Raw genomic sequence first — 26,510 nt, forward strand, 5'->3', positions numbered from 1 at the left:
AACATTAGAGTTTCAAGTGGCTAGATAGGTAATGCTTGCTCACCCCAACTTGTTATCGATTTTACCAAAGACCCAACTACCTTCCATATTAAAAAGTCAAAGGTGAAATGTGTACAAAGTAATGGGTGTGTATGAGTAGACCTCACTGTATTAGTGTATGCACATCCTTGAGAGGGTTATACCATTCACTAATTTTGCCTAATGATGTAGTATCATCATACTAGAAAAAGACGAGAAATTTTCACAAATAAAATTATTAGAAGTAAATAAAGGAAAGCTTAAAACGATATTGTGTGCTCTTGAGGGTGTAAGCACCATTGAGAGAACAATCACAAGCTTGAAACGAGAGAACAATATTGTGTAAATAAAGGAAGGCTTGAAACGACATTGTGTGCTCTTGAGGGTGTAAGCACATCGAGAGAACAATCAAATAGGGTTTATACCTCACTCTCATGCATAAGAGATCCATCCAAGGGACTAAAAAAAATGTGCAAATGTAATCTTGCATTAACATGTAACCTTTGGTTACTTCTAATGACACAAAATAATTAATTGCATATCCAAGTGACACTAGAAATCATTACTTAGAAAATAAAATCAATACTGAGACATTATTAATATTCAAGAAATTTAGAAATAACTTTAAACATTAAGGAAATGCCTTTAAAAATTAAGGAAACGACTTTAAAAATTAAAGAAACTTATAGGAAATCAGTTCTAATAATAAGAGTCTAACAAGTACAACTAAAAAAGAGGCCACTAATAATAGCCATTAATAGAAAATATTAGAAAAGAATCACGATACTAATTTAAAGAAAATATAAAGACGAAAATCATTAGTAAAATTAACATAAACATCATATGGCATATAAAGCGAAAACACACCAGATAAGTTAAACCCACAATGCAGTAGAGATAATAACAAAATGAAAGCTATAAAGAAAGGAAATCGACTGATTTTAAAGGACAGCTAATAACACAATATTACATAAACCTAGGGTAAACACTTAGGCCAGATTAAATGACATAATTTGAAAAACTAAATATTACCACAATAGAGAGGAACATCCTAAGAAGAAATAATGAGAAAAGACAAGAAAAAGGAAATAACAAGTGTGGAGCTAATTAATTAGAAATAAAGAAAAAGAAATAAGAGGGAAATAAAGGAAATTAGCAAAAGAAAAAAATTATTTCAATTATTTAGAAAAAATTGATGCAAACATGGAAAATCTACACATAACTATTGAAATAAAGAGAAGTTTTAATATATAAAGAGAGGTTTTAAACATAGAGTAAATTTATAGATAAAGAGAATAATAAAAATATATATACATCAAGGGATCTAGAGATGATGAATAGAATACATGGTTTTTTAAGGATGACAACAGAGAGTGTGTGTGTGTGTGTGTTAAGAAATTTGGGAAAATCCCAAGTCCCATTTTGCAAACCTCTTAAAATGGGGGCATCATGAACCCTTTAACTCTTTTGTTAAAAACCCCTCATGTGACATATCGTTAGAGAGCTCTTGAAGAGTAGATTCCAAAGGTACAATCTTCACCAACTTTGAGTTTTGATACTCAAGATTTAATGAAAAATAGATTGAAAATAAAAGCCCCAAAGTATTGGGATTCTCCCAAATTCACCGTCATCGTTACAATGATAGAGGGTCAACCTGAATCTTACAGTAATGTGTAGTGTAGTAGGTCTTGGTCTGTAGGGTTCTTATTCTATGAGTTTGTGTCAAGTCCAAACTATTATATTTTGGTCACAAGCATATTAAAGGTCCACCACCACCACAATCTAATCTAATATGAATAATATTTGGGTTCATTTTGGTGTTGACAATATTTTGCATACATTTCATTTCATGTGGAGGGTTTGTTCGTATATAGAGTCCTTGGTCTCTTATTTTATGTTTATTCCAAAGCCTTCAATTGTAGCTACAACACAATAGTGGTGCACCACCTCATTCCAATCTAGTATGAATAGTATTTTGGCTGGTTTTGGTGTTGACTATCTCTTGCATATATTTCATTTCATGTGTTAGTTGAAAGAGATAGAGCTTCAATTGTGATAACTAGCATTCAATGGTGTTTGTATGTAAGACTCTCTACTCTAATAAGGGACAAGGCCAAGAATGACTACGTGAACGTAATGAGAAGAAAATGGTGGTCGCGACTAAACATCACCATATGCATCCAGAATCGAGGCACAAAGCCATGAAAGGAACATCAGATCTGAGGGTACTCGCCAACGAGAAATCTAGCCAAGAGGAATGTAGGAGCACCATGCAGCGAAGCCAGAAAGAGAGATTGTGGTAATGCCAACCAGCCAAGCCAGGAAGGGAAAAGAACTAGAGGGTAAGCATGCAATAATACTAGCCCAGACGTGTCATCAAGAAGCCACTCACCATGCTAAAGCGACATCAGTAGTGCTCAATACAGTCACCATAAGTTCATACAAGCTGGGAACCAAGTAAGGCGTCATCACGAAGCAATTGAACCGAGTGCGCAAAAGAAGCCACGAAATGGTCTTGGAGTGGTGGATCAAAGGACTACGTGCGCTTGGAATACATGCGATACGTGCCAATTCCGTAGACTCCAGAGAAGATCACGGGAGGAGAGCATCATTGACAACAAGAGAAAACCCGAAAAAAGGTAAGATCACATGGTCCTCATTAACGCTAGAATTACCCAAGCTTACCCTTCCAAAACAATTGCCTTACTATCCACCATAAGATGGAAAACATTAGTTTACATATTTATGAATTAATAAGTCTAAAAGGAAGCATTACCAACCAAGAGCTATTTAAATTATATATATACTAATATAAGGACTTAATTACCAACAAACAAAATTAAACAAGGCTTTGTTTTAAGGTAACACATATAAGTTACACATTTAAAAGGCTCTATTTTGGTCTCCAACTGATTTGGTATGTGCCACGTGGAAGGTATAATGCGTACATTTTTGCAAGCACTCCCTACTAGTGACTGCGTATGAAAAATGGCGCACGTACTAACGAAATATGCATGTGGACTTATCTGTTGAGGATTAAACTTTGCAAGGCTCTTAGGCTACCCCTAGACATACATCCATGCAAGATTTGGTCTCCAACTAATTTGGTATGCGCCACGTGGAAGGTATAATGCATACATCCACACAAGATTTGGTCTCCAACTGATTTCGTATGTGCCATTCTCAAGATATACAAATTTGCATCAGATGGGCTCCTCCTGAACCCGTTTTGCAGAAAGTAGGCATCAATTCACTAGTACCATGCTTGTGGGACCTGTTTCAGCCCGTAAAGTGCCTTCTTCAGTTTACAGACTTTACCTTCTGAAACCGGGGATCGCAAAACCTGGTGGTTGTTCCACGTGGTGTTGTTCCACGTATACCTCCTCCTTGAGATCCCCATTCAGAAAGACGGATTTTACATCCATCTGAAACACGGGCCAACTTCCCTGGGAAGCTAAAGCCAAAACACTGCGAATTGTGGTTAGTCGAGCTGTGGGAGTAAAAGTATCTTGATAATGCTTTGCATTCAATATATAGTAATTTTCATTTAAGTATTAGTGTTAAAAGGGCTAACATGCCATATCAACATCTTGAGTGGTTCTTGTTCTAGGGGGGTCAAAAGTACTTTAGAGATCTTGCATAGGGCGACATTGAGAGTCCCAATTGATGTAGAGTGCAATGATCAAGCATGTGCCCCTCTTGATCACAAACTTCTAGATGCCAAATCAAAGGCTGACACTAAAACTTCTCTCTACGGTTTGGAAGGGAGGGGTACCATCCCAAGCAACAAAGGATTAACTGATGTGGAGGACCTGGTGATAAGCCAAGCTTCATCTATACAGGCCTGGCTGCATGCTATGTATGTCTTATATTTAATATCCACTGTTGCTCGGGATCTCAGTTTTTATTACTACTAGCTAAGAAGGATTTCAATATCCAAAAGAATTGGTGTGGAGTTGTCATGGTCACCTAGCATCAGCATGGACAGTGGCTGATATCAGCAATACAAGTCTTCATCAACAGTGCAGGTTGGCAGCCAACTCAAAGTTGCCATAGGACCTACACAATAGATGCAGTACATAGCAGACATCCGACTACCACGTGGCAAGTTGGGGCTGCTCTAGATCAGTTAAGAATCACCAAGGATCCTACACTTACCATACATAATGATGGTCAGCACTCTAGACCATTTATACTGTGGCAGGTTTCTACAAAAGCTGAAAATTTGAATGTACAAGGTTTTATCACATCCTATGTTTTGAGTATATAATCTTACAAGCCTGTCGAAGCATACGATAACTTTTCAAGGGAGACACAGAGAACTGTACAACATTATGGGAAAATATGAAAGCCAAAAAGAGTAGGATGCAGCCCAAAATGGCTCCCTTTTCACTGTCGTGCTGCTTTAATCACAATCTGTTTATGGACACCCCATAAGAAACATTAATATGGTCATATGTCTATGAACATCTCCCAGCGAGTTCATAGTAGACACTGCTTCATACTTGTGACTTGTCCCTATTTGGGCTCACGGATAAGGTATTAAAAGATTTCATAACATGAAGTCCACATATGCATGACTAACATGGAAATACCTTTAGACATGTGGTAGTACGTTAGTCTTTGTTAAAGTGAATGAAGTGGATGTATCTTTACAAAGTTCATATAGTACCTTAGAAAGGGGAGCTTTGGCCATGGTGTAAAATGTGAAAAAGTCCAAACATTACTGTAACATGCGGGGACTTACTGTGCAAAAGTGTACTGAATAGATAAATGCAAATGGAGAACTCAAGCATAATGACACCAGAGATCTTCCTAACTACTATACACTGCTTTATTCATGATGTATAAATGCTCACGAAAATGCCATAACTACTGTCTGTACATGGGTGCCAATCGGCATACAAAACTGAGCTGGAAACTCGGAAACTGGAACTGCAAGTAAGAATGGTAAAAACTCAATGGGAGACTGAGGGGCAAACAGCCCCTTAAATAAAACAAATGGTGGAGGAGCAGCTATGGAGGACAAGGACCTCAAATCTCACATCCTCAAATGCTGCCACAACCTCCTCCTCTGCCCATCCCCTTCCAACTGGCCAGGCGGTTTGACTGACCAAACCAGTTGGTTGCCCGACCTGTTGGACGGGTCTTTTGACCCTATCTGATCAGCCCTCTTAGCCGACCCTAGGTGACTCAGATGGTCTTGTCCATGATGCACACTTTTATGCCTTGGAGTATTGCCCAAAACCATGTAAATCTGTTGCTAATTGATGCCACGAAATGATGACTGTGACGCCAAGTGTCACCACCGCATGTGCCTTGCCCTGATGCACGTAGCATTCTTGTTGCTAGGTGGCTTTGACATGGCCTGTGACCTTTGGGGCTCGGAATGGGCCCACAATGGAGCAACGGCATTCAACAAAACATCTTGGGACTGAATGTGTGTCACAATGCACTCTAGTGCAAGGGTGCCTGTGACATTCGCTCCTGCTTAACTTCTGGATGGCGGTAGAAGCTGAATCTGCAAGCTAAAGTGATCATGATGACCACTAACTGCTATGAGAAACTTGATTGTCCTCCCAAAGAAATGGGGAATAATAGTTTGGCACTGAAAGTATGACTGTACTGCTGTAGATGCCTGAAAAAAATGCCCTGCTCTGCGGTAAAACTGCGGACAGGTAGTGTTGTGAAGACTAGAAGCCAAATTGATGTGTCCAATAATCCCACCATGATACCACTATGAGCTATTGATATATGAATGCTGTTGTGGGTGGTATGGCAATCTCATAGGCCTCATGAAGTAAAAACTACATGTCCTCTGCAACTGCTGCAACTGAACAACGGATACTGAGACACTCATAACACTGGCTACCAAATGCTGGCATGCACCCTCCCTATTGCAGAAGAACCACCCACATAGAACTGTTGTGATAGTCCATGGACTGTTGGGGTGATGATGAAGCCACTGAGACCAGGCAACCAAAACTGAATGACTGAAAACTCCAGAATACGCAAATGCACTCCTGGAAACTGAGGTGCTGCTCTGTCTATACGGCTATCGTGAGAGAAAGCTGGAATACACCTGCCTCCTCTGTTGTATCTGCCACCCTCCTAGAATGAACACCTCGGTATAATGAGAAAAATCGATGCAAAGCTACCCTATCTACTCACACTTGGGACTGTACTACAAGGCCTTGATTGCTTTGACTCATAAGGATTGACCTTTACGTATAACGTTGTCTTTATTGCGAAAGTAAAACTATCGGTGTAGTCGATTCGTCCCTTGGTGAACGGAACTAATAATAGAGCTGCTTTGAGTGACCTAATGCCTAATTTTGAACAACCAACCATTGAACCCCTGTCCAGCTTCCATTTCCAACATCGCGGACCCAATTCTAGACGTCATGAGGTGGTACACTGTATCTAGCAATGCAAGCAAATGTGTGCACGTTTGCAGTGATCAGAAATTGCATCAATTGGTGACGATTTATGTCCAAAATTCCATGCCAGATAACAAGAAGACCAATGTATCGAAGAAATAGTAGCGGAAAACTGAAAATAACCTGGCTCCTCTTTCATGACGATGGCGGCAACAAGAATAAGATTGTAGGGGTTCGCTAACGACACACAGCTTTCTTCAAATATACCTAGATGAATCCAGGAACATTCCCAAACTCATCCTCTAAAAACACACAGCTTTCTTCAAATATGTCCAGTGTTATAGCTTCACGACTCGAATTCAATACAAGGTTCACATTTGAAATTTGGGAAAAATTTGTGTGAATAGCATGACACCTGCATTAGAAAATTTTGTAAGCGTTCGTGGAAGCAACAGAAAACCCTGCAGACGGCTTACAATGAAAATGTGCGATGCTGCCAACAATACTTACCTCTTGACTCCGCGTGCGAGGAAAGCCGTCCAAAATGAAGCCTGACTCACCGGATGCAGACCCTCTCTCTAACCGTTTCGATAGCAGATCTATAATCACATCGTCCGGTAGGAGTTTGCCCTCATTCATGAGCTCTTTCAGCTGCAGAGAAGTATAAAACCGCTCAAAATCCAAATAAAAAAAGGCCGCAGAGACCTGGACATCTAAATGCCTGCTACAGCCGCCCAAAGCTGTGATTTTTCAAAGCGGAAATGCGCAGCATTACGGCAGGGGAAATGAGAGCGCGCAGCAGGGGTTTGCCTTGTTGCCGGAAGAGGAAGGTTGAGAAAATCGTTGTGGACGAGGTCTCCCATGGCGATGTGAGCGATGCCCAAAAATTTGGCGAGGCGGCTGGCGTAGGTGCCTTTACCGACGCCAGGGCAACCGAGGAAGATCCACTGAGGGCAACAGGAGAGGGAGGAAGGTTTTTCATGAGGGAAGCTCCAAGGATCGGGGGAGAGGGAAGGCTGGAGGGCGGGGGAGTGGCTATGGCAAAGGAAGGAGGGGCGGGGAAGGCTGCAGGCTGCCGCCAAGGTCCTCATTGTGTGTAGAGAAAGAGAAGGGAAAAGGGCAACAGAGGGCTGGCTATGACAAAGATCCCACAGATGTAACCGTGAAGGAGTAGGCTAGGGATTGAATTCAAAGAGAATTGCAAGCAGGCAGTGCGGCCATGGCCATTGCCCCCTCTCACAAGCAGTTGCCACATTCAATACCCCTTGGATTACTGTAAATCCAAGGTTATTACCTAGACACGTGGCTCAACCACAAGCTAGAATTCCTTTTCATTCCACAATGCTACCTGCCTAATCAATGCTAAGTCTAAGGAAAATAATGAAAATAGAACTTGCATACAAGTACCTGATACCAGACTCCAATGTGGAGGATATTTAGAATGAATTCAAATGAAATCACCTTATCTTCTTTTAGTCATATATTATTCTTTGTTCTTAAAGACAAAAGACTCCCTAGAGCAAAGGAATTTTCCAATGTAACCTTTCTTCCTACATGGGATTTGAAATCAAGTTTCCGAGGGCATTTCCTTTTCTCCCAAAGAAAGCAATCTCAAACCATAAAGGAAATGGGCCAGAACATCCCTAGTGTAGCTTACTATAAGAAATTCCCAAATGTAAAAGTTCTCAAGGGAAATCTTCCTCCATTTGCCTGCTTAAGTAATCTTGAAAAGGTATAGTTCCCTTCACCAATAGACAAGTCCAACCGGTCAGTGATAAGCACAACAAGTAAATGTATCTAGTCTTTCCCATCTTCCTAGGGTTGAACAATGTCTTCTCTTCATTCTTCAAAGTATGTCAAAACATATAGGAAATTTGCCCATTCAATAATCCAAGGCCATCGATAAGTAGGAAGTTCTCCAAAGTTTCAAGGTGCTTCACTAAATTATTGTATCCACTAATCAACCTATTAAAACCCCAAAGTGTATAAGAATAGGCAGTACCAAATATTCCTAGAATTTGCCTCATAAGTCTCTTAATCCATTAGGGGTGCTATGTCCATCCATCCACCAGTACACTATGTCATAAAAGCCAAAGCGAGCTCAAAGAAGCCTTACTACTCTATGTCCAAAGTGGTAAACTCGTTAATGCTAGCAATAGTTGTAAGCCGGGAGTTAGATCCTTGCTTCCAAAAAGGGAACTCCCTTAAACCATTTCCAGCAACCAAGTGTAGAGGGGCCTTAAGGAATCTAAAGGGGTTACCTTAGGGAAAAGCAATATATTCATGAGCTCTTTTGACCAGAATGAGTAGCTTTAAAAAAAAATCGATCACATTGATGGTATCTTCTCATCAACACATCATCTAGGAGATATATAATCAGTAGCTTCCCATTCCATCCAACAAATAAAGATAAAAGGATCCATCAAGCATTCTATCCACTTCGTTGCAGGTAACCATTCAAGCTATCTCTGGAAAGGATTTAACATAGGACTCAATATAGGTACATTGGTGAGTCCTGTATCAGAAAGGATTTAACATAGGACTCAATATAGGTTCATTGGTGAGTCCTGTATCAGAAGAGCACCAGAGTGAATGCAGTATTCCAATTCAGGAGATACAGCTCCAAAGCATATGCAACAAACTTCAACGCACCACATAGGTTCTCAACGTCACAACATAGGCCCTACAATCCGTGTTTTAGATGGACGCAACTCTGCAGCGTACGTAGCTCACTACAGCAGTTACTATCCTCCTAGCCTAAGTGATGGCCCAGGGTTCCGTTTCCATTCTGGAGTAAGCCTTTCCGAGCCAGAAGATAAGCCAGACGCTCTATGCTGCCATAGAGTTTTGCTAGTAAAAACGTATTGCAAAGTTTCAAGACATATAGCCTCCCGTGGCTACAGATCAAAGGGTTGAGGATGCAAGCCTCTGGAAGTTACGACGCAACCCAAGTTCACTCATTCTGCGTTCACTCAGAAAAGTTTGTGAATAAGCACTCATGAGCGTGTGCCAAAAGCTGGGTATTAGATATGCTCTCGGAAAAGCCAGAAGCGTAGTTCCCATATTCTTATGGCTCTTTGCCAGAGCATGCAACCAGTAAGTTTAATAAATCCACGTTATCCAGCCATAGCTAGCCTACGCTCCGTGTTTCTAAGGTGAGTAAAGCCATCTGATCAACGTAAAGCCATCTGTGTGAACGTCTAGCCTGTTGTTGATCAATGCGAAGGAGGTATATTCGACTACTACCTATGAATTGCAAATCCAAGCAACTAAGACTACTAGTCCTGGGGCATACGAATTCCTCCTGTGTTGTGCTCTCCTGGGGCGAGCCAAAGAAGTGACAATCATGTAGTATTTTTTGAACTTAAAGAAACAACAAGCTACTACAGGCGTTAGAGCTCGTCTTCACGACTAATCAATATGCAATCCCAGGGCAGAGAAGCCAATATGCGCATGTAGTGATCCGTTGGTTCTCAGAACGTGGGTAGAATTACTTCACCAAGGAAGTAACCGAGTTTTTGGAGCTCCTTCTCAACGTCCACAGAAACATCAGGAGCCAGTGAAGGAAACCCAACTGGTAAATCCCTATTGCGGTATACCAGGCTCTCTCCAAAGTTTCCAACTACAGTATGCAGTCTCTCAAGACTTAGACGCTCGAAGTTCCTTGCCGTTTTGGGTTTGAAAGTATATCGCCCTCATAGACAGCAAGTCAGGGATTGTGGGGGAGCATCTTTACACTAGTCTCGCTGAGGTAGGAGTTATGGCAAGAGCAGCTTGCTCGCTAGCCAAAGAGCTACGGTGACTGTAGCAGGAGCTAGAAGAGAGTTCTAGCTTTATGGACTCGAACTTATATGTGAAGGCAAGGAGATTGGGCTCCAGCCATCAACGTGTGTGATCTAGTAAAAGGAGTAGAGACCACAAACCTGAGGGGGCGCGCTCGCTTATCCCTTAAGTCTTTGGAGCTACGTGCGAATCTCGAATTAGTTTTGTTCCTCTTCCCTTGAATCTGGAGCTGCATGCCAATCTCGAACTTGAGTCTTCCTGACTATTTCGAGCATTCAACAGGAAAAATCTTGTTGCTCAACCACAATACTAGTAAACGTAGCTAGGAGACCGATGAGAAGCGGGCTAGACAGCAGCATGGAGCCCATAATTTCAATAGAGAGATTCATAAAATTTGTAAATAGAGTTATTACTTTATCCAAAACACAAATGGATTTGTGTGAATGGTTTCCTTCATCTCAATGATAGGTAGAGGATCAATCCAAAAGGGATTATTTGTATCTCTTATAACATTTGGATGAAGAAAATCTTTTTTACAATTATTGTTAATACATAGAATGTCATCAATGTACCTAAACATGTGTTTAAAGAGTGGTAACAAGTCGACTCTACTAAGTCTCATGAGCCTTAAAATAAAAGAAGACGCATACCAAAAGATATATAAATTGCACCATAATGGGGAGCAAGAAAAATCCATTGAAATCCATTGGAATCCCTTTAACCTATTTCCAAACTCTATCTCCACATTCTATAAAACAATGAGTAATAAGCCATGTTTGTGTTAAGATTACTTTATTTTGGTCTAGTCAAATAGAACCTTGTGTATTTATCAAATATTTAGACCACTTTGGTTTTTCTCATGTCCCATTTGACTCATCAAAATGTGTTAAGATGAAGGGATGCACGAATTTTTTCTTAAAGGTTAGAGTAACTACCTTAGCAAGTATGGTAATCAAACCATCCTCCCCACATAGAGGTAAAGATTCATAGCATTTAGCTCTATCTGCAAAGATAGAGTTGAATTTTATCGATAGATTAAGAGAAACCTCAAATATACAGTTGACTATCCATAATAATGAAGTATCCACCTTTAAAAAAGATTTAGCAATCAAGGTTTTGTTACATGCCCATTCCCTCAGAACCTCCAATACAAGTGTATATACTCTCATAAGAAGTTTGGCTAGGGTGGAATAGATGCGATTATGAGTATTAGTAATCCATCCATGAGACCCCTTGTGTGGCTTAAATATTGAACACAAGAAAGGTAGATCATCATAAGATGGGGTCACGCTTGTTGGTAGAAGGTGAATTAAATCCTTAAAGAGATTGGAGGCAGCTTGTTTTGGGATGATCCCTGTATTTCCTTCCATGCATGGGTGGAAGTCCCGCCCATTAAGTCTAAGGTTGGCCATACCACGTATCCAGTGAATGCATTTGAACACCATAGTATTAGAGCATTTTTTTGATCTTGAAATGTACAAATGTGATTTTATCAATTCAATTTCATCTAATACATCCTTGTTGTCTAACCAGAATTCATATTTTTTGAATTTTCTAGTATTGAAAGTTTTAAGTTGGTCAGCACAGTCCTTTAAGAAAGATGACATAGCTGATTGTTTATTGACCAAATTGCATTGTGCTAATAAATCCATCCAAAAATTACTTAGTGACTTCAGGGCAGGAGTAAAAAGACAAGGTTTACAAGGGATGTGATTTATGCCCTTGTAAAGCGTTTGTCGAATAGTTTTGCTTCGAAAGATTTTAATATCTAATGTTTAAACATGTGATCATGTTTCCCCATCCACTTCCATAGTAAACAATTTAAATCCTTTAAAAGTGGAGCATCTACACATATTTTCCTCATTTTCCCATGTAAAATTATGAAATACTTATTTTGAGTTAAGAAGTATCCAGCTTATTGGTTTATCATACTTCCATCCAAAAATGAGATTGGAAAGTATATTGTTAAATTGGGATAAAACTTATTAAAGCAAGAAACTAAATTATCCCTGAGAGATACCCTCTCTAAAACCCGAGAGGAGTAATAAAGATGCAAGATGCCAACGGTTTCTTTATTAAGAGAATTTTTAACCAAAACCAATCTTCCAAAAAACTCCATCAAAGACCTGGAACCTGTGTCACACCGATGACTATTTGAGCTTTTTTGCCAACGTATGAATATTATTGTTATTGTTGGTCATAGGCCTTTTGCCCCTATTGGAGCTAGAGCATACTAGAGTACTATCCCCAATTATTAGAGGGTGGGGTGGATACATTAACAATGTCTTGGCAAGGAAAAGTAGATCCATGGCCACCATTATTATGTCCCCCTCTTGTGAAACTTCTTCCCAATCTGGCTGCACTTCGAAAAGGGACCTAATTGCCCCTTACATTGCCTCTACCACCACATTTTAGATTCATAAGGTTGGCACTTTCCCTTGAAAAGGAAGGGGATTTGATAAATTTTTCAATCATAGTGAGTCCTTGCTCACTAGATCCATTGAAGAAAAAAGTTTGGCCTTTGGATTTTCTACATGTTCCAAAACCCCTTGAATTATAAATTCTCTTACAAAGATAAAAGTGATAAGACTTTCAACTAAGGGTTTCATAGGTCCGTTCAACCATATGAGGAATACAATAAAAGATGTTGCTAAACTCATATCTGGGTAAAAGAAATCCAGGTGATTTACAATATACCAGATAACATGATCTGCCCAAATGAGCAAACCACCACATTTGTCCACAACACAAGCACACCTGAGGAATGGTCATAACTAATTCCACCAAAGAGATTTGTAATTTGCAATCCTTTCTGTACTAGAGTTAAAGTCTCCATGAACTAATAAAAGGATTTTGGAGTTAGAACACTTCCTAGCATCCATTGTGGGTAGTCTTGGTGTACAAGGAGTGCTCACCTTTTTTAAAGATGTTAATGAGACTCCTTTGAGAGTAGCCTGTTTGCATTTTTCCACATCCACATTAGACAGTGAACCCCAAAATTTTAAGATATCTATTCTCAAAGGTGCTAATAGATTCAAAGTGTTAAGGCCCGTCCACATCTTGTTTTGATGAGTCTCCTAAGACACATCAAATTCCACCTCCAGAGCAGTAGGCATGATAGGAATATAGGATGATCATTGCGGCATGGTGAGATTATCTTTAGCTTCTTGTTCCACTAAAGTAGTAAGTAGGTTGGAGAAAGTATCCAACTTTTCTTGCTCAGATGAGGAAAGAACAATGTTTTTGAACCATGGAAGCTCTGTAGTGACTTCAGGTATAATGTGGAAGATAGAGCCTTTTTAATTTTAGGAAGCATTTCTTCATGCTGATGAACATTGACATCATCATTAGAAATGATTTCATCAATCATAGTTTCCATTTTAGAAAGGAGTGAATGGGCTTTAGTTGTACTCTTTCGGCTTGTATCAAGGACTAATGACCATTACTCAATGCCAAGAGTATGTAATTATGTGTTATAACCTACTTCCTTGACTTGTATCTTATGCCCCTTTTTTTAAAATATCAACCACCATACTTAACCCATTCACCAATGCCCTATAAGGTCCACAAGGGCATTTTATATGCCTTATGGTGACCATTCCCAGTCTTATTTAAAAAACAAAAACAATGGCATCCATACTTTTCCCGGTCTTATCATCCAACCAGGTTTCTATTGCTTACATATCATGTTCATATTTAAATGTTAGGGGTGACATTTTGTTGTGGTAAAGCTAGGCACTAACTTATTTGGACCAATTGTGTCTAGATTGCTCACATCTCAAGCCATAAGATCATGGAATTTTTACGTGTCATCACAAACTTGTGTGTGTGTGTGTAGATTAAAAAGTCCCATCAATAATTAAGCCATACAATTAATTCCATCAATTGGATAAAAACTTAAAAAAGAGAAACACAAGGAAAAAATATTTAAGACATCTAAGTTGAAAAATGCAACTAGAGTTTGCAAAAAATTCGATCAAAATTAAGAATTTTTAATAATATTGAGTTTGACAAACATAATATTGAAAAAAGATGCTGAATCCTCAGGCAGTCTAGGTTCCGAGGTTGGGGTCCACTACCTGCCACCATCCAAACAAACTAGGTGTTAGAATATCATAGTTACGTTTGGGTAGACAGGTAATGCCTGCTTTCCCCAGCTTGTTATCGCTTTACCTAGGAATATAGACAACCATATGGATTCTTAGATAATTTTAAAAAACACAATTTAGCCACAAGTAAAGTTTAAGTCACAAGTGGAGTAAGGAGCAAATGAGTGCATGGGTGAAGAAGGGATTAGAGGAGGTATGGGACGATTAGTGGGCTTGGTATGTGGGGTGGTTAAAAAGAAAGTGTAAAGGAAAGATTTCACGAGGGTACATAAAAGAATAATTCATAGTTAGGAAAGTATTCATGTGTGTGTGTGTGTGTGTGTGTGTGTGTGTGTGTGTGTTTCAACCTATATTTCTACTACTCTTTTTCATACCTCATTCTAACATTTTTCATATCTTTAGAATCGTATACCTTTTATGTCTTTGAATCATTCACCTCATTATTTCATTAAACAACTTCAATTCTACTGTTTGTACTTGTAGGAATCACACCTTTTTCTTGGAATTCTCAAAAGTCCCTTAAATCCCAAGTCCTACTGTTCCCCACAAAATTGAGCTAGAGAACCTTATAAATCAATATACTGCTATTGATGTAAGTAAAGACTCCATACTATTAGCAAATGCATACAAGTTGGAAGGGGACTACAAGGTATCCCAATCCATTCATTAGCAATCCTTTTTTCCAAAAACACAATTAGTTCTAATCGAAGGTGGTATGATACAAAATTACTATTCTATCCAAAAACTTGCAAAATCATAGTAGTCGCTAGAGATCACTGAATTAATTCAAAATTCCATGTTTGTGGTATACCCCTACACACGACAATCTACTCTCAAAATTCTCAGTAATAGCCACAAGTTGTAAACAAAATATCAACTAATATCATAGAATGAATATATGCATCCATCCATTCCGTCGGTAGTACATAATGTGCCAGTGTCATCTTCAAAAAACGTCATCAGCAAATCTGGTTGAGAAGTGTGCCAACTCACCTGCATCCATCCACAAAAAGGGCAAGTTAGAACAATGACCCTTAAATGTGGGACTCCATGCCAGCACACGGTTGTCATCCCTATCACCCAGCTTGATTTGCATTTATTCCCATTATGGCACTTGAACTTTAATAATATTTAGTATATGTCATTAAAAAATGGTAGAAAAAAAGGTCAATAAATGGTCATAACATTGCTGTAAAAGATAGTGAAAAATCTTTTGCCAGTCACAATTATAATACTTGACATCATATTCAAAATAAAGGGTCCATATCACTTTGCAAGATCTATAGTTTCTTCCTTAGAATACTACTTTTCTGGATCAGTGTATGTCTGTGATTCCAATAACCTATTTCAATTGAATGATCAAGTTCCTTTCTATATAGGAATCTCTTTTAAGGGACCCTTAAAGAGCTTTTCAACATTCCTCCAATAAGTAACGAATAACTACCTAGGCAAAATAAAGCATAAATATTATATCTTCATTGATCATTAATTCGTATGGCCATCCTTGTTGGAAAATGTTCCATCTCAATAATTCAATATTGGTATTGAGATAAAAGAGAAACTATCAAAGGCTAGGCTTATCAATGCTGTGCGCCAAGGTTCATAATTTTGGTTCCAAAATTCCTGTCTAATATGAATATATGTTCTGTACACAGCTCGTTATGGAAACCCATTTATAATCCCAGTCTAAAATCTGTGATCACTTGGGAGGATCCATAATGGTGAAATAGAAATGATGTCAAAGGTTGGTCTATCTCTGTATACGAAGCAGATATATAACAAACGAGGTACATCCTAAATGCAAGGAAGTGAGCTCGCTGGCTCATGCGCCCATCATCGCTTCCCCTTGGTTAGTAAGGGCAGGCTATCCCCGAATCTCCCGATTGTTGGCACTTCCACTTAGTCAACCCTCATATCTATTGTTATAGACCTCAAGCTTCCATTTTTACTAATGGAAAATTGCGGTCTCAAGTAAACTAGTGAAGATACTGAGTGAATATCCATAATATCAGCCCTTGTCCGAGATATGCTATTTGCGCAGTCATGCAGTGTCTATCTTATTCGCAAAAGGAGCTCATTATCCCACCATGCAGTCTAACTTTGCTCTCTCATCATGGCACTACCCGAGATAATTCGTACAAGCCTGAGAAATATGAGAATCCACATGAATACCAAAGTGGACTATTACCATGCTCTATAATCATGATCTGCTCCTAACGAAAATGCTGAATGGTATACGTAGATGATGGCAAATGGAACAGGTGACAATGACCACTCTTCATTCATAGTTCCTATATAATGGGACACAGAGAGCGACCTGCAGTGACATGGGAACTTTCCTCATGCTCACGTGATGAGGTTCAGTGGTTAACGATGCTATAAAACTGCTTGTCTTAAGACTTGTCATAATGAAATGGCAATAGACACCGACGTTCCCAACAGCTCTATCGTGAATAAACTCTGTGTGGAGGCCCTCCCCATATTTCCAAGGCGGAGTTCCTTCTGGCAAGCCAAAATATCATCGCGTATGCTTCCGTATGCGAGGAGGTTCTCAGCTCTTGGCCATCTTGGGGTGTTATTCCACCCTCAACCATGATGGAGCTGCCTTCTCCAAGGTCCCTGATATTAGACTTCGTGGGTGTAGCTTCTTCTCTTGGACCGTTTGACGTGCAACATCTAGTGTTGTGGTGGTGTAATTGTATCTTCCAAACAAACGCCCAATTGCAAAACTCCAAAGCCTCTAACGAACTCAGACACCTATGTGAATCCTAGCATTTTGCGACATCAAAGATCAATCCTTGCTACTTCAGTTCATGTAGATATCTTCCCACAATCTTTATGCTGCTAATATCACTTCTATGCACTACAGAGGATATTAATAAGATTTTGAAGCAATTCAATGAGGCTATACCTACCTTGGTGGGGAATGGCTTCATAGCATGACATGTTGTCAAAGGTAAATATTGAGAATATACTCTCCGATAGATTTATCAAAAAGTCACATTGGTTGTGGATAATCCAATATGAATTAGTATGAGTGCGGGTAAAGGTCCACAAATCTTTATGAACCCTTTGAATATATTCTTGAATTCTAGTATCAAGGGCAATTAGCATTTTATATTGGTAAACATACAGTTGTGGGCATTAGTGAGCCATCTAAATGTCTTTTTATGTGCCTTATACGTCCCCATGAGATAAGGGAAAGTTAGATTAGATGGTTGCTCAATCCCATATGATAATGAATTTGCAACCTCGTTTTCTGTGACCTGGGATAGTGATAATTCCAATGAATCAAGTCTTTGCTTGGCTGCAATTCTCATTAGCTTTTTGCAGATGAAGGTTGGGGTCTGTGAGGAATTATCCAACCTCGAAATATACAGATGGTGCATAAGATAATCCACTTCATCCATTAAATTTTTGTCTTAAAACCATGGCTTTTGGTTGAACCTATGATTCGGGAAAAAGGTTTTGAATTTTCTTTGGACAATTAGCTTACTGCAATCCACATGTTCTGTTAAGACATTAATGCCCCCATCCAGGAACATAGCTTGGTCCATGCTATATTTAGCTCTTTGATAATTGGATAGGCGTTAACAGGCACAAGGGGTATATGACTAAGACCTTTTCTCATATAGGGTATCTATAGATCAAGGGGTCGGTAGATAGGACATGGATACCAAAGTTATCCAAGTTTTGAGTAAAGACATGAAACCTTTTAGATGTGGCACAAATGCAAGTCAAGGAATCAATAGACAAGTCACAAAAGGTGTCTAATAGTTTATAGAACGTGGCTGCCAAGTTTTTCAAAAATTTCCATCCAAATCCAATGTTAAAAGTAGACCACAACTTCTTAATACCAAATTTCTCAAATACTTCCATAAAGACCAATTCCAGTGAAATAAAATCAAAAAGTTTATTGACGGAAATAAGATGAATAAACCTTTTTTATTTCTTTTTATGTCTATTGAGCAAAGATAAATCATTAGCTTTTTTAGAGATAAATCTTACTGCTCCTCATCATTGCTGAACTCTAATGCTTTAGAGGTCTTGCCAAAGTCTTCCAAACCACGAAGGTTTCTTGGTGGAACTCTTCATGGTAGACAGAGTCATTGTAAGTCAGTTGAGATCCCTATTTTTTTATGGAAGGAGTATAGCTTCAATAGTGTTGGCTGCTGGAGTATTGATGAGTCAAGGTAGAAGTGGCAAATTTGGAGTGAAAATAGCCAAGTTACAAGCAACCTCTAGCATAAAATCATAAAACCAAAAATACAGTAAGAGTGCAGTTTTGATCTCCGAGGGGAAAGAGGCAACTCAGCCAATGAAGGCATACACAAGAGTAGGCCCAGACATGAAGGGAAAAAAGCTAGAGAAGTTCTGGAAAACAAACCATAAGAGATGGTCCAGCCAAATAATGGAAGAAGAACAAGATGAATTGGGGTCACATCTTTTGCACTGGCACTTGAGAAAGGGTCTATAGACATTCCATCAAATTTTCAGGAACTTTTTAGGTTCTCGAAGTTTGTCTTAATTGATGGGGCCCTTAGTTCTGGCAATCAGGGCAGTGCTTCAACATTTAGAAGGACCTACATCAGAGAGCTTGATTTGCAGGATGTCAAAGAAAAAGTCATTAGATAATAGATGTTTGGATTGGATGACCAGTGTTTTGCAATGATCAATCACATCCACTAAGAAATAGTCATTAAATAATAGATGTTTGGATTGGATGACCAGTGTTTTGCAATGATCAATCACATCCACTAAGAAACTATAAAAGAGAGCTAAGGAGAGATTGAGAAAGGAGCTCTATGATTGATGACTTTAAAATCCCAAATTTTATGCTCCAATCTAATGGAATCGAGTTCAAGTTGATGATGAGTGAGGAGGGGGATAGCACTGGAGAAGGCCATGGAAATGACTTTTTGAGGGGGAAGAGAGGAAGCAAAGGACCCAGAATTCAAGGAGGCAAGAGCTTCCTTCTCACTATGGTCAAGGAGGTCAAAGTCCAATAGTGGGTTAACAATTTCCAGAATGCTCTTAATTTCTAGAGGAATAGTTGGAATACCATTGAGAAGGAAGAGTTTATTAACAATCGAAGGTAAGATAGAGAAGTAAAAGTTTAGATCCAAAGTGTCTTGACCATCAATCAAAAGAAGGGATGAAAGTAGTTTGTTGAATGCTTCTAGGGAATCCAATTAGTCTTTTTTGGAAAGAGCAAGAAGTGCAATTCAATCATTCACTAAGGCAATGGTAAAAGCAGAATGGGACTTCTTAAACACAGCTTGCTTTTCAAATTCCAAGAGCTTCTTGTGGAAGTATGGTCTTTTAAAGCAAGAGAGGATGCATTGAGTACCCAAAGGAGGAACTAGGATATTGGGTGAAGTAGAAGTATATCCAAGTTTAACAAGGGATGGAATCCATTGGTTCTGTTAACACCCAAACATAATTGATATCAAGAGATAATAAGTGCACAACATCCATGCTTAGAATACGCAAACAAAACCTAACAGTTCAACAACTGGATCAAAGCATTTTTAACCATCAACAAATCATCCTATAATGCGGAGTTAACGGTACTAGCCCGCCGACTAAGGACTAGTTGGGAAATAAGAGTGTCTGTTTAAATTTCATTCTCCCATCAAAATAGAACCATATTTTTAATTCTATCATTAGGATGAAGTGAATCAAAAATTAATAAATATTTCTAAAGATGCCAAAAATTGAACCTTAGAAGGATGAATAGAAGACAGACTTTTACATCCATAGATTCGATTGAAATGGTATTCAACCAGGTGATATATTTATGCAAAACATCAGATGTGGGATAACATACTAGTCCATGATAACCAAATTTGCATACAAAGTTTAATTGATGAATCCTTCCGGAAGTCCGAGATCCGAGGCCGGGGTCAACTTACCTGCCACCATCCAAGAGAAATTAAGTCTTAGAACAACATAGCTTTAATTGCATAGATAGGTAATGCTCATTTACCCCAGCTTGTTATTGCTTTTAACAAAGAACCAAACCAACATCCAGATTTTGAACTAATAAAACGAAATGAACTGTGTAAGAAATAATAAGTGTCTTAAAGTAAGATCCACTACCCTTGTGAAATCCTATTCTTAGGAGGGTAATCCAACTTTGTATTAGGAACCCTTAGGTCATCATATACAAGACATATTACTATAGCACATACTTCAATATCAATTTAAAAACATTAGTAACTCATAAAACTGTAAAGGGTAGGAGGGGCTTTGTGATCAGTAGAAGGTATGTAGCAATTAATGCCCTAAAAATAAATTCAAGGAATTTATCTAGGTAAGATAATATCATGGTCAGATTTACTAGCATACTCAGTATTCAAAATTTGCATAAGAAAGAATATTGCAAGGCCCTTCTTATCCTGGTTCAAAGGTATGACCCCTTAACTACCTGTAGCATCGTTCCCTGATATACCTTGACAAGTGCTGAATCTCCCCACTTAAGGTCTTGGCCACTTCATTACCTCTAGCTACATGTCTTGTCTAGCTACATATATAAACTCATTTGGGCTTCTCTTTAAAAGCATCTATACCCTTACACTCTTTTATGAATTCTTTATTTATTTATGATTGTGTAATTTAACTAGTTTTATTTAGGTATTCTATGTTAATGTTCTTATATATATACATGCATTCTCCTTTCTTGCTTGGGAATAAGTTATCTCATTAAACCAAAATATGCTAAAATTTCTTTAATTGTTTCATTTATGTTCTGTAACTTTTTTATTAGGTAAATTTTTCCTTATGAGGTTAGTTATTGTAGCATTCAATTCTCCCCTATTTACATACGTTTAATTACAATTATATGTTCCTATATACCTAATAATATTTGCATATTTATTGTAACAATTATGAATATATTGGTACATTTTCTTTAAGCTATTTGTATTCTTTCCTTTCCATGCTTACAAGAATTAACATAGAGGTCATGAAAGAATAGAGGCAATATTATCCCAGACTACAGAACGTATAAGGTATGTAGAAGACAAGGCAAGTGAGGTAGCCAAGTTGCCAAACCATAATGAAGAGCAGCTATAGGACCCACACAATAAGCTAAAGCATTACGAGAGGCAAGTATAAAGCTATAGGACCCACACAACAAGATAAAGCATTACGAGAGGCAAGTATGACTACCATCCATGATCATATCAAGTCAAAACTATATGCGCCAAGCGACAGTCAGCATCAAACGTACACCAAGCTCAAATAAGCCCATATAACATGAAGAGACTGATGATCACAAGGTGCATCAATGGTAAGTATATGCCAATATAACATGCAAAAACTCAGATATGCCGATGTTACATGAAGAAACTCATGATCACAATGTGTATAGGAGATTCCAGTGGAGAACACGACAATAGCATCAGAGGCAATGCAATTGATAACGTTAAAGACCATTGTAGAGCATGCATTTTACAGCTAAACATCGTATGATGAACTTTAACATCAAGAAGCAAACGAACCCAACATAAGTCGATACTAGTAGAGAGATGCTCAGTTGATACTAGTAGAGAGAAGTTCAGTCAAGAACATGAATAACACCAAGTATCTTAATAGGGAGTGCGCAAAAGGAGCTATGCAGACGAGCGAGACCATATGTAAAAGAGTTGCAAAACCTACGTGAAAGCTGCCACAAGAATCATGCAACCCACCAACATATTAATTGATGCTATCGTGGTCAACCACTCAGAGCAAAGAGGGTAGAATATGTGTGCTAAGTAGTAATCAATTCCCAGCTAATCGTGGGTGTCCTTCCATAACCAAGCTGATCAATAACACGTGCAATTAGGCATTACCTAGAGCCAAGCAAACTGCCTATAACCCAGGTAGAACACAAGCCAAATTCATGTGAGCCTTTGAGACCAAAATGCATATGGGGAAGTTCCCAGGAATAGACGTGCAAAAAACCGTAGAGAGAATTGATGTTGCCAGGAGATGCAACCAGTTACACCAGAGCCAAAGAGTACATATGTATGTGCAACAGCAAAACAATATCTCCAAGTTTGCATGTAAGTCAAAGCCCGAGGACCAAATGAGAGAGGAGGCTCTGAGATACTCACCTGAGATGTCGCCATTTGATGAAATGTGTTGGAGGAAGTTGGAGCAGACTTAGCAAAGGTCCAGGGAATTCAGAATTGCTAGCACGCAAAGGTATCTGTGGAGCAAGTGTGCCAGGTTGGGAGACCTTGGCCAACTAACGAGTGCTCTCAGAATCGAGAACCAAAAAAGAGAAGCGGAGGATAAACTTGAAGAGCAACTGAGGTCGACTAAGCTTGTAGTAGAGCTGAAGGAGAATTGGATTAGGAAGGAGCAAGAACCTACGGGTTGATATGCCCATCTACCATAAAAGGTGGCAACCAAAAAAAGTAGTAAATCACCGCTTGCCCACTGCATAATGAGAGTGCTCTCAACGGAAGCAAGAACGGAAGAGGGAGAGAGAGAAACAGAGAGCCACACAAGTTTTGGTGGGTGCAGAACCACCCTAATCTTCTTTTTTATTCATTTATATATGTGTTTGAGTATTGTACATAACCGGGGTAAAGGCATAGCGACCTTTAACCCCCACAACCTCCCACTTAAAGAACAATGTGCCTTTAAGGGAGAACAACCAGTGAGCATACTATTGTTGAGATATCGAGCTCCACTCGCGATATGCTAGGGTGACCGTTGTGCATTTATGTCACCGACTTGTTAGCTACAGATGCGGTTGGTACACCTACCATGAATAATAGCTGGATGACAGCTATCCTTATCTACACTAGTTCGTGGCTCAGTTAGTATGCCACCTTAGTTAGTTGAGTTTGGTTTGAGACCCATATATAAGGTTCTTCTATTTCTTTGTACTAGAGTTCTTTTGGCTTTCACAACTAAGAAGAGGAAAACTGTTTTCAGCCTCCACCTGTGTGTGTATTCCCCCATTGTGTATGTGAGAAAGCTGCAAGTGAGACTCCTTCCCTCTCTCCCACTATCTTCACATGGTATCAGAGCCTTGTTCGTGGTAAGGAGCTCAAGAAAGCAAACCAAGTTCGCAGTGTCCTGGTAAGAGGACCAGTGTTGCTTTCCTATTTCGAGTTTGGGAGCAAATCTCTGCAGGTAGCACAGCCAGAAGTGCAAGAGTGCACTGTCTTAGATTGAGACGCCCTTCGCGGTGTGGCAAGAGGATAGTATATGCTGCGGGAGAGGGCAAAGCCCATTGTGACTTTATTTTTCTGATTCGAGGCCATTTCGGTGCCCGTTTTGAAGGCAGAAGTTCTTCGCAAGCACTCAGAAAAAGGCCCTGTTTTTGCTGTGCGACCACTGCTCGGCTGGTCGGTGAAAAGTTGCTGCAGAAATTGCATCGTATGCCTATGTGCAGAGATATTGGAAGTTGCAGAATCATGCTTGTTGCCTGTTGATGCAAAATCATCACTAGGAAGTGACTGTGTGGTCAAATACCACTTTCGTCAGTTTTGCAGATCTGCCCATGTGAGGCAAAAGCTGTGTTTTTCGCAGTGACAGAATATTTTGCAGTGTTCTGTAATGGCGTCTGATTCTCTTTCACAGATTGTCACAGAAAAGCTTGACAAGAACAACTTCCAGGCATGGAAGTTTAGAATGACGAATTTCCTTATGGGAAAAGGCTATTGGGAGTTCATTACAAGAAATGAAGAAGAACCAGTTCTTCCTAATGTTCCCAATCAATAGGAAATGCAGGCATTTAAAGGATGGCATGAGAGAGCCAGAAAAGTTATGTATTGGCTGTCTATCAGTATTTCGGATTCTATGATTGTGCATATTCAGGATGCAAGTACTCCAAAGGAGGCATGGGATACTTTGGCAAAAATGTACAGCACAAATACACAAGCCAGGAAAATGCAGCTCAAACAGGAGTTGCACAATGTGCAGAGAGAAAATTTGAGCATAAATGACTACCACATGAAGGTGAAGAAAATTGCAGATGCACTTGCTTCCATTGGGTCGCTAGTGGAAGATGATGATCTAGTTTCTGTGACCTTGAATGGTCTAGGAAAGGATTATGCATAGTTCCGGACATCCATTGCCGTCCGTGAAAAATTTCATGACTTTGAAGAGTTGTTTGCTCTTCTAATTTCTGAAGAGCAGAGAAATGGGGGTGCACCTTCTTCAGGAGGAACTTCAAAAGAAATTGTCTTCTACTCAAATGCTGGAAGAGGTAGAGGCAGAGGTAGAGGAGGCCGATCTGCAGGCCGTGATAGAAATCAAAATATGCAGCAGACTCAAGAAAACCAGTCCTATGGAGAAGGACGTGGTAACTCTAGAGGCAGGGGGAGCCAAAGAGGCCGTGGTAGATGGCAGAGAGGCCAAAATGCAAACAGCAATGTTGAATGCTACTATTGTGGTAAAATGGGACATATGGCTAAAGACTGCTACAAAAAGTAGAATGACATTATGAATGGAAAATTGCAGCAAGGCAATTATGCATCTTCTAGTAGACAGGGGGATGATAGAAATGAGCATCTATTTATGGTGCATCATATGACCAATTTTGTGACAAGTGCAGAAGAACGAAATGATGTGTGGTATGTTGACTCAGGTGTGTCAAACCACATGACAGGTCATGCAGAATGGATGCAGGATGCAAGGAAAATGGAAAAACTAGGATTTGTGGAGACTGGTGATGATACTGCACATCCTATTGTGCAAATTGGTAAAATTCCTTTGTCTATGCAGGATGGGAAAAAGAAATACCTCTCTGATGTATTTCATGTCCTGAACATCACCAAGAACCTAGTCTCTATTGATTAAATGGTTGAGCAGGGCTTGCAGGTCAGATTTAATCCTCATGGATGCTTTGTTGAGGATATGAAAAATAACGGTCGCTTGATAGCAAAAGGAAAGAAGAAGGGCAGGATGTTTACGTTGGATGCAGACATGCCTGAATTGAGTGCAACAATGTTTGCACATGGGACCGGTGTAGTTGCAGATATTGATATCTGGCATAAACGCATTGGTCATGTTAATATACAGCGACTTAAATCAATGCAAGCCCAAAATATTGTTGCAGGATTGCCTAAATTCAAGGTTGCAGAAATGCATAAGGTTTGTGAAGCCTGTCAATTTGGAAAACAGGCAAGGAAACCATTTCCTAGGCATGTTCAAGAGAGTAAAAAGCCATTGGAATTAATCCACTCTGATGTTTAGACTACTAAAGCTGCATCTATTGGAGGCTGTCACTATTTTGTCACTTTTATTGATGACTTCAGCAGAAAAGTTTGGGTGTATTTTATGAAAAAGAAAAGTGAAGTGTTTGGGCACTTCAAAGCTTTTAAAGCTATGGTTGAAAAAGAAACAGGCCTACAAATAAAATGCCTAAGGTCAGATGGAGGGGGAGAGTACCTCTCAAATGAGTTTGCAATTCCTGTAGGAGCATGGGATAAAGCAGCAATATTCATGCAGTCATACCCCACAGCAAAATGGTCTTGCAGAAAGGAAAAACAGGCATATTGGAGAGGTATCTCGGGCCATGCTAAATGAAAAAGATCTACCAGATTATTATTGGGCTGAAGCAGTTGCTACAGCAGTTTACATAATGAACAGAACTCCCACTGCAGCAATACATGGCATGACGCCAGAGGAGATGTACACTGGTAGGAAACCAGACATTTCTCATTTGAAAATTTTTGGGTGCATTGCCTATGTTCATGTGCCAGATGAGTTGAGGTCCAAGTTGGATCCAAAAGCTGAGAAGTGCATCTTTATTGGTTATTCTCTGTAGCAGAAAGAGTATAGATGCTATAACCCTTCTACTCGTAAGTTTACAGTGAGCAGAGATGTTTTTGATGAGATGAGCAGCTGGTATAAACCAGTAAATGTGATGATTGATGTAGATGCACAAAATGGTAATGCTGCACAGAATTCAATGCAGCAATCACAAAATATCAGTGGACCTGCAGTGTCCTCTAGCAGTGGTTCACATACTTCGCCATGGATAGGCAGATTGAGATCAGGAGAATCTCCTCAAAGCAATGCCGATAGTGGTATGCAGGTATCACAAAAAGGAAAAGAGAAGGTAGATCAGCCCATGTTTGATGTGAATGCAGGTCACTCTTATGTGGATGGTGAATCCAGTGGCTCAGAATAGAGCATTGATGATGAGTTGGGCATTCCTTCTATTGTTACACCTGGAGTAAGGAAGACCAGGGATGTTTTGAGAGCACCT

General features: G+C 39.4%; 1 pseudogene across 1 annotated transcript in view; it reads right to left on the bottom strand.

The window, feature by feature from the left end:
• LOC147883868 (adenylate kinase 1, chloroplastic-like) overlaps positions 1-7,612 on the bottom strand; it is a 63,462-nt pseudogene extending 55,850 nt beyond the window's left edge. The window contains exons 1-2 of the transcript XR_015543699.1: positions 7,209-7,612; positions 6,909-7,049 (exon numbers count right to left, since the gene is read on the bottom strand). The product of XR_015543699.1 is annotated as an adenylate kinase 1, chloroplastic-like (transcript). The remainder of the gene's footprint in view (positions 1-6,908; positions 7,050-7,208) is intronic.
• Positions 7,613-26,510: the final 18,898 nt, after the last annotated feature.

Source organism: Dipteris shenzhenensis, chromosome 27, assembly GCF_047967505.1.
Source record: "Dipteris shenzhenensis isolate YYH24624 ecotype China chromosome 27, Dip_SZ_1.0, whole genome shotgun sequence".
NCBI classification, from domain to species: domain Eukaryota; kingdom Viridiplantae; phylum Streptophyta; class Polypodiopsida; order Gleicheniales; family Dipteridaceae; genus Dipteris; species Dipteris shenzhenensis.